Source organism: Callospermophilus lateralis, chromosome 14 (genome assembly GCF_048772815.1).
Source record: "Callospermophilus lateralis isolate mCalLat2 chromosome 14, mCalLat2.hap1, whole genome shotgun sequence".
Classification (NCBI taxonomy): Eukaryota; Metazoa; Chordata; class Mammalia; order Rodentia; family Sciuridae; genus Callospermophilus; species Callospermophilus lateralis.
In genome coordinates, this window is record NC_135318.1 from 108730994 (window position 1) to 108740744 (window position 9751).

The 9751-nt window shown below is 52.1% G+C and overlaps 1 pseudogene; it reads right to left on the reverse strand.

Moving 5' to 3' along the window:
• Nucleotides 1-269: 269 nt before the first annotated feature.
• Nucleotides 270-8487, reverse strand: LOC143637877 (cdc42-interacting protein 4-like; annotated as a pseudogene).
• Nucleotides 8488-9751: the final 1264 nt, after the last annotated feature.

Genomic DNA, 9751 nt, shown 5'->3' on the forward strand with positions numbered 1-9751 from the left:
CTTGCTACGGTTGCTTTATTGCAAATCAACAAGAATGATGTGTAACAAAATGGCCCAAGCCAAGTGGCAGGAAGAAAAGACTTGAACATGAGTATGTACACTGATTTTGAAAGGCACAGCGGGTCTATTGGGATGACAGGTGGGATGGGGGGGCAGCAGGTCACAGGTCACAGCCAAAGCTACAGGGCAGAAATGAAGTGCATAGGTCCTGGGCTCCCGATGCCCAGGGGCAGCAGCTTGTAGGCCCCCTCTTCTTGCTTCTGGCAGGTTCAGTTGAGTGGCACTCGGAGGTAGGAGGTGGGCACATAGCCTTCACCCCCCTGTTTCTGCCGGACCCATGTCAGCCATCGCCTTTGTCCTCTTTCATCACCCTGGGTCATAGAGATGGTGCCCTCGCTGGACCCTGTTGTGGGGTGGGCCCAGGTCTGTGCATTAGAAAAACTTGAACAAACTAGCCAGAGACACCAGAGCAACTGATGTGCCCCCACCTCTCCACCCCCATGTGTTCTCACCTTCAAAGTGGTAAATGGACACACACTGGCCTACGGGGGATGCGGGCTCCTCAAAATCCTCATCGCATGCAGTGTAGATAGGGGCTTCCTGGCCGTCTTCTGAGGTGTGCTCCTCAGAGCTGTGTGGGGCAAGAAGGCAGGTGGAGGCAGGTCCTCTGTGTCTCTCTGGCCATACCTGCTCTGGCCTCGAGGCTCACCTCTCCTTGTTGACCTGTGAACCATTTCTGCTACTGTCCCTAGGGACACTGGATGGGGGTTGTGAGGACAGGTGTGCTGGCACAGGCTGTCCCCTAGGTTGCTTGGGACCCGGCTCTCAGCTCCTGCCAGCTAAGCCTTGGAGGATGCGATCACATCACCTCCAGGCCAGGGTTCAGAGGTTGGCCCACCCTGCACCTGGATTCTTCCTGAGCTCACCCATGCACACCCAAGATGTTGATGAGAAACAACCGGATCCCTGTACCCCACCCAGAAGTACCTTGGCCAGGCTGGTGATGACTCTGCCCCTCCCCAGGGCCTTCCCCTTACCTTGTACTTCTGTACTTCCAATTTCAGCCATTTCATGTTGCTCAGTGTTTCTGTGATCTGGGGCTCCAAGCTGGCAGGGTCACCCATCTGGGGTGTCTTCTCCTACACGCACTTCATTTTCTTCAGAGACTCCCTGGGGCAAGACGGGGAAGGAAGGAGTAGTGGGTGAAAGGGGCTCGCAGCAAGGAGCAAGGGCACACACTGATTAGAACTCAAATGCGGGGGCCAGACATGGCGGTGTCAGCTACAGGGGAGGACGAAGTGTCAGGGTTGCTTGAGCCCAGGAGTTAGAGGCCAGCCTGGGGCCAGCCTGGGCAATGTGCCAAGCCCACAGAGAAGAGCTCCAGTGCTCGCAGGGCTCACTGCCTGGGTTGGCATCTTGGGATGGCATTTCCTGGTGGTGTGAGCTTAGGCTATAGAGCACTATCTGTAGACCTTGACCTTGAAAATGGGAGTAAATGCATGTGTGTGCCATGTGGGCTGCTGCGAGGACTGGTACAGCGCTTGTACACAGCAAGTCCTAACAATTATATATATTGCTCTAGGGGGCTAAGAAGTAGCTCAATGTCAGAGCACTCCACTGGCAGGTGCAAGGCACTAGGTTTCATTGCCAGCACTGGAAATGGACAGGAAAGAAAGGAAACATAGTAAGAGAGTCAGAATCCTATCTGTGCTTACCATCTCTTAGAAAGACCTAAGATACCCAGGAAGTCCATGTGAAGTGAGGAGAAAAGAGCCTGCAGTACAGTGGATGTCCGTGATTCTAGCTGCGATTCCTGTCATTAGCCTCCCATTCCCATCTCCTCTTTACATCTGGGTAGTGGGAGCTGTAGAGCACTAGTGGAATATGGCAGACCTCAGCTCAGCTTCCTTTCTGTCATCACCTGACCCATGTCACAGGTGAAGAAAGTGAGACATGAAATGTTACCTCCAGGAGCTGGAATTCATGAGCAGGCTGCCCTGACTCTAGGCACATGCCCTGTACTGCTGCTCCACCATAGAAACCCAGAAGCCACCCGGAGGAGGATGCAACTTCACCCCCGAATGTCCAAGAGGTAACTCGCAGACAGCAAACTAGAACTTGGCCACCTCCTGGCCAATGGCGAACATCATCCCTATTTTGTGCAGGACTGGGAAGAGGAATTTGCTACTTGGGAGAAAGTGAGTAAAGATTTTCTTTTTAATCTGGCAGATTTTTATTTTTATATTTAAATGTTTGAATTATTAAATGGTTAGCCATATGCTTTTATTTCCTTTTAGCTCTCTAATGTGGTGGATTAGGCTGCAAGGCTTCTTGATATTTTTTTTTCCTTTTTTTTAAAGAGACAGTGAGAGAAAGAGAGGGAGAGAGAGAATTTTAATATTTATTTTTTAGTTTTTGGCGGACACAACATCTTTGTTTGTATGTGGTGCTAAGGGTCGAACCCAGGCTGCACGCATGCTAGGCAAGCACGCTACCACTTGAGCCACATCCCCAGCCTTGATATTGAATTCTTGATATTGAACCATGTTTGCATTGATATTGAACCATGTTTGCATTGTTGGGATAATGCCCAATTGATCATGTATTTTTTTCTTTAAAAAATAACCTTTTTCCTATTCTAGTGAAGGAGACATAACACAAAATTTCCTCTTGTGATTACTATGAAGCATACAGTTCTGTGCCATTAGATACCTGCACCCAACTAACACCATCATGCCGTGTATTGTTTTGTAGTACATCAATATATTTTCTTGCCAGGATTTTGTATCTAAAACCAGAAGTGAGGTAAAATGAGCTCGTAATTTCATTGACTTGAATTCTTGCTCACTGATTTGGGAACCCAGGTTTCCCAGCCTTCTAAATAAGCTGGCAGCTTTCACTCTGTTTGCTAGAAATCCTTGCATGGCAGTGAAAGCAACAGTTTCTTCCAGGCGCATGAAGAATCACCTATAAAACCTCCCTTCTGGTGTCTCTGTGACATTTTGGGGTGCATTTGAGTGTAAATATTTTATGGTAATTTTTGCCTGTGCTAGGCAAGTACTCTACTGCTGAGCACACCATTCCTTTAACTATAACCCAGTGGCACTCTTCAGTCCCCTGCCTGCCCCTCTGTCAGGCCCTACCTCTGATTCACCTCCTTCTGCAGCTCCTGGTTGTGTTCTTCTAACTGATGCTGGAGCCACTTTCTCTGCTGCTCCAGGGGCAAGTGGCAAAAATCCTCTGAAGCCACAGTCTGCAAAGGAAAGAGAGGGTTGAGTCTGGGATTCTGGAGCTGAAGCTTCCAGGTGCTGCACACTCCTGAGGATTCAAGTCCACCTTCCTCCCCTTCCAGATATCTTGGAAGAAGGTCATGGACAGAGTGAAGAAGGAGTGGGCCCCGGGGGCTGCAGGAAGCAAGCCTAGGGTCCCCCACCTTGCTGATGGGAGGGCCAGTGCCACCTCCTCCCACAGTCCTCACTTACCCCATGGCCTCCTGGAAGGATCTGGAAGGATGAGAGCCACAGATGGACTGATTCCTGATCTCCCTCAGTAAGACCAAGGGGTCATAGACAGAGCTGGGAAGGGAGGCCACTAGGCAAGGCCAAGGACATGACACCCTCTAGGGGAAGAGGGTGGGGGGTGTGACTACCAGCTGGGTCCAGGAGGGGCAGGCAAGGAGGAGGTGAGGGCAGAAAACGAAGATGGACAGAAGGATGAACGTAAGTATGGATGCAGAGAAGCAAAAGCAAAAAAGAAATAAAAAAGTAGTAAGAAAATCCCAACTCAAGATGTATAACCACACAGAAAATAATTGGAAGGGCAACACCAAATCTGAGAGGTAACAGGGAGGTCATTAGGCTCAGAGAAAGAGGTCACCCCTCTCCCTACCCCATCTCCTACATCCCTTGACTATTAGGTCTAGGGGCTGGAACAGGGCTGCTATAGTCCACTGGGCTTTCTGGACTCAGTTTAGAAGGAGGTACAGGAGGCATTTGGATGAAGAAAGGCGTCAGACACAGGCCAAAGTGGCATGCCAGTCATAGAGGGCTGTGGAAGGCAGGAAAAGTCAGGGGTTACAGCTTAGGAGGAGAGGGCTGAAGACCAGGATGGCTGGTGCCGGTGGGAGGTGTCTAAGGCACACTAGGGAGTCAGGGGCTGGCCAAGATATGAACCGGTGGTGTTAGGGTTTACGTCTGATGCTGAAAACACACAAACAAAAAAAATACCAGAACTATAGGGCATAAGGATCCATCAGCTGGATAGACATCTGGGGTTAGGGGCACTCCTAAAAGACAGGAACACAAGCTGTCGGTCCAGCACGAATTCCACCGGCAGATCTTCTCCCAGCACCCCGAGCATCAGCAGACGGATGCCACGGGACCACATCCTGCCCTCCTCAGCCTCAGGGGACTCCAGGCCAATGTGCTGCCAACTTGCCTCCCTTCCGTCCAGCCCAGGCAAGTAGCCAAGAGGACTCAGCATTCCTGTGGCTGGGCTCGACTCATTAGGGCCTCAGCTGTCCCCACTCACTGTCTTCTGCACAAGACTCTGGGCCCCCGCCTTGCTCTTCTTGCCAAAAGGCCAGCGCTTGGCACAACTATGGCCAGGGCCCTGGAACTTAGGCTCTCCGTCTGAGCGGGTGCACAGATCACAGGCTGGCTGAAGTCTTCAAACTCCATGTCACCAGGGCGGGCATAACCTGACTTGTGCAGCTCTATGAGAACCTGGGTGTCCTGGGGGAAGGGACAGTGGGTGGGCAGTCAGGGGCAAGGCCCAGGGCCTAGTTTGGGAGATCCCCACAGTGCCCACTCATTGGCCTACTCAGGCACCCACATTCTTGGCATCCACAGCATCGGCAGCCACCTTCATGCCCTCAAAGCACTTGGTAATGATGAATAACACCTGCAGTTCCGTCTCTGACGGCAGCCAGTACCCTGACCTACTGATCTCCTGAAGGTGGCTCGACACTCATCCTTGTCCTGCAGTTTCTGTGGGGACAGGGAAAAGGCATGAAACACATGGGTGGAGGCAGATCAGGTATGAAGCATTCTGCAAATACGTTGGTGCCCTGCCTGTCAGCGCCCAGTGTGGTGGGGAAGACAGTCCAATATGGAGTACCCATACTCCTGTGGGTGGAGCTGCAACACAGGGCTGGGGGCTGAAAAGGTGACCCTTGCCTCGGGTCTCAGGAAAATCTTCTCAAAAGAGGGTACAATGAAACAGGGCTTTAAAGACAAAAAAACAAAACAAAATAAAAAACAGAAGCAGCACAGATGATCCCAGCACCCAGACTGGAACAGAGACTGGAAAAGGAGGCTGAAAGAGAAGGCAGATGAGACCTAGATGTTGTTAGAGCTGGGGCCTTAGAAAAATGAGTACAAATTTCAAAGGGAAAGAAAGGCACCCCTGGGAGAAAGCTTGAGTAAATGCACAACTCTGTTACTTCAGGTTCCAACTCTATTCCAATTTAGGAATGGGGACATGGCAGCTGGCGCTTTGACGTATGTGTGAGAGTTGGGCCTGGGAGCTTAGAGCACTCACATCAAATATCTTGGGCATCTGTGAAGAATACAAGTGGGCCTGGTCTTGGCTAAAGCGCTGTAACTGGGCCGAATATGCATTCTTGCTTTCTTCTGCCACATAACTCCAAAGGTGGGCTTGCTGCTTGGCCTGAGGAATGCAAGGCAGAGGTAACTGCCAGATTCTGGCCCTGTCCCACTCTGACCCCTCAAGCCTGTCACAGACCCCACATGCACCTTCTCCACATCGGCCTTGGTGGCATCGATATCCTGGTCTAGCCACTCAGCGGTCTGGGCTGCTTTCTCTGCCTCCCGGCAATCTCGCTCAGATTTATGTTTACTCTGTGGAACAGACAGAAGCAGAGGGAAGAAGCCTCTATCCCCACTAGGGGAGGTGTGAAACCAAGGACGTTAGGGACTGGTGGGAAGTCACCCAGCAGATAGGGGTCCGTGGGTATGCTCGAAGCACTTGGAAGAGGGGCCAGAAAGAGGGGGCAACTTTATGGATGGGCCACCCTCACCCTGCTCATAGGCCAGAGCCACCCACAGCCTGTGGAACTCACATTTTCAAGCTGTTTGAAGCCACTTTCCAGCTGCTGCTGAGCCTGCTGTCCTTCCTGGAAGTGCTATGGAAAGGAGGGTGAGAAGGCTCACCAGGGTTCTGGCAGGTGCCTTCGACAAGTCCCAGGGAATGGGCACCTCACCATCTTCCTCTTCTGCTTCAACTCCTGTGCGTACTTGAGCAGCTCAGGACACACAAGCATGCTGAGGTTCTCAGCCACCAGTTCTTGCTGGCCTGCAACGTCATTCACCTCCTGGAGAATCTGTACAGAGGACTGCTGCTGGCTAAACCTGGGACTGGGGTCGGGAGGCTGGGATTAAGATTCTCCAGAGCAGGATGCCCTAGGACCTGTTTACAGATGAGAAGGGATACACTCCAAACATTTATCCCCCAAACAGTTATAAGTTATGATCCATATCCCTTATCTCCAACCCTTGATTCAGATGTGATCTAGAACTCAGATTTGGGGACTTTGGTAAAGGGGTATAATTCTTACACAACTTTTATGTGCCCCTAGTGGGGCTGGTGGCCACAATCTGTAATCAAACATCATAATCATATCTACAGTGAGAAGCAGTAGTACAGTCCCTGGGTTATCATTTCTAGGATCCTTACACCTCTTCCCCACATAAACGGACCCCAATTCCAAAGCTGCTCAAGTCCCTTCAACAAAATGACACAATATTTGCAAAGAACCTATGCCCGTCTTCCCACAGACCTTACAGTATCATTAGGTGACTTATATTACCTGATTCAATGTCCATGTCTTGGCACAGTCATTGCACTGTGTCATTTAGGAATTGATGACGAGGGGGAAACAGACTGTGTATGTTCAGTACTAGGACAATTTTTATTATTAGAACATCTTCAATCCTTGGATATAAAGGACCACAGTGGGATAAAAAGATTTAACTTCAAGTCAGTTTAGTTGGATATTGCTGTCAAGTTACCAAAAAACAAGAGACACTTGTTTGATTTCTAGAGCTTTTTGGATTTTGGAATGGGGGACTGAGAATAAAGAGACATGTTCTGACAGCTATCTTGGGCAGGACACTTTTACAACTTAATTCATTTGCCTTCACAGTAGGTCTACTGGGTAGGTGCCAGGGTCCAAAGTCCCACTTCCCAGGTGAGGAACACGGAGACATAGAGGTCACTTGCCCGAAGGCACTCTTTTTGCAAGTGCCCGACCATCCCAAATTGGCCCATGAGAGAAGGAGAAGCAGAGAACTTGAGCTGTGCCCATGTGGCTGCCTGAAGAGTGGATTTAAGACTGCAGCCGGGTCTTCCTCTCTCCATCCTTTCTTGGATTCAGGGTCACCTTTGGCAGGTCTCTTGAGTAGATATTTCTTCACAAGATTCCTGAAGGGAGACAGAAGTAGGAAGGTTGAGTCATCTTGTCTCAGGCCACCCATTGTCCCACTGCACCTCTCACCTCAGCTGCTTCCCATCAGCTTGCTCCACCTGGGTGCGTGCTTTCAGGAACTTCATGTATCTGTCCAACAAGTCCAGTCCCCACCGCGTGTGGCGCTCAGTTACCACAAACTGATCCTGATGGTGGGCATGGAGTGGGGAGGGCCAGGGTCACAACCTTGGAATCCCACCAAGAGCCTCAAAGCTCCGGCTCCAAGTAGGAGTGGCTTCCCAGCGTGGTGCCGGGGGAGGCAGAAAGCTGGTGGGAACGCGGCCCCTCCCCGCCCCCAGGGCCAGAGAACATGGCTGGGGCCCCTGCAGGAAAACAGGGTCTTGGTCTCCCGAAAGGCTATAGGGGTGTTAAATGCAGCAAGGCACCTCCCTCATACAAATGTCCCCTGATCCTCCAGCTCCTGGAAAGTCCAGCCAGTCTGGCAAGAGTCAAGGCCAGAAGGGCAGGGTCTGCAGCAGCTATTGGAGGGGGAAACCTCCACACAGCCAGGGGTCAGGCACCAACTTCCCTGATTCCGAGTCCTCCAAAGAGAGACTTAGCGTCCCCATTAACCCCACTACACCTCCAAAAGAAACCCCACAGTGGGAGAGCAGGTGGAGATCTAGCTGCCCTGCTGCACGCAGGGACCTAGGGGTTCCACCGCCCCCAGAGAGGGCAGGGTTCCCAGGTACAGCTGGGGCTTCCTCGGTGAGGTGCCAAGGCGCGGCCGCCCTCGGGTGGTGCACTGGAGAAGGGCCCGAGGGGTCTGGGGCCAGCCTGGACCTAGAACCCCACCAACCCGTGCCTCAGTTTCCCTCAGCCTGCAAGCTCTCCCTGAGCCTCGGGGTGTCCTGAGACTCAGTGTCAAACTCTGAGAGGGCGGAGGGCAAGAGGGTGGGACCCAGGGGTCAGTGGAAGGCAAAGTGCAGTGGGGACAGAGGGGGGAGTCTGCACTCCAGCCGGGTCTACCCACTCACCCGCAGCTGGGTGCCCCAGTCCATCTGCTTCTGCCGTGGAAGACGCTCCGCCACCGCCACATCTGGTGGCCGCCCGCCCGGGAGCCAGAGCCCTAGGTGGCGCCCCGTCCCGCCCCAGGTGCCCTGGCCACGTCCACTTTCGTCAAGTCACGCCCCCTGCACCGCTGAGACCGCGTCCTGGAGCCCGCAGGTCTGGGGACCCCAGGGAGGTGGGTCCAACAGATACTGCACCCCACTTCAATGACCACTGCCGCCCTCCCACCCCTGGACCCATCCCTTAAAGGCCCCCCAATCTCTGTGGCTGCTCTCATCCTGCCAGGTCACCCCCGCTGCAGATGGTTCTTCCTTTCCCCCTTTCCCCCAATCGTTCCTCAAAGGGCCAAGGCACCAAAGAACCCCACTCCGTCGCAGGGAGAACCCGAGGTCACCTGGCTCTTGTTGGCTGACCCTGCTCCAGGCTTCTAATTCCCTGGGACCCAGTGATCCTGCCTCCAGAGACAGGGGTGTGCCACTGCACCTTTCTTTTCCTTCTTCCACCATGAAAGCTCTGGATTCAAAATCTGAGGCACTAGAGAGCCTGATAAAGGGAAGGACGGAAGGCATCAAATGCAGTTCATTTTTCTTGGTGTTGGTGCTTCCTTGGTTTGTCTCTTTGTTATGTGTCCCTGGGATTCCAGGTCATCTAGCAAGCTAAGCCCTAAGCACAGGCACTATCATGGCTGAGCTGTTTTTCCGACTGAAGCCAGAATTAAAAAAAAATAGGTAGTCAGTGTAGATAAATCGGACCAAGTTGAGAAAAACAGACCAAACCTCTTTGAAGACTGGCTTTGGGAGATTGAAATGTTAATTGCCCCAAAGCCTGGCCAATACTGCCCTTCCTCAAGAACTGCTAATAAAGCAACCCCTGAGCAGACAGGGACTGCTGATTAATTCACCCTGGGCTCCCCCCCTCCCCCCCCACCCCCCCTGCCCCCCACTCCATGCCAGCCCAGGTCACCCCTCTCCCACCCCTCCAACCCACCTATTTACCAGTTCGGGGGTTTCCCACCGGCATCTCTCAGTCAGCTGCATGGAATAAAGGGAAGTAAACAAGATATAGGGGAAGAATGTAAAACAATAAAGAAAACTTTAGATGTATAAAAGAAATAGGATTTCCTCATCCCAAGGATTCTGCCCTTGGGGTCCCTAATTCCTCTGGGTGGAAAGAACTCTGCCTGCTCTTCTATACACAAAGCTTCTTACTTTCTACTCTACCCTAGCCTCAGTGTTCTTCTCTGGTGTCGGACTT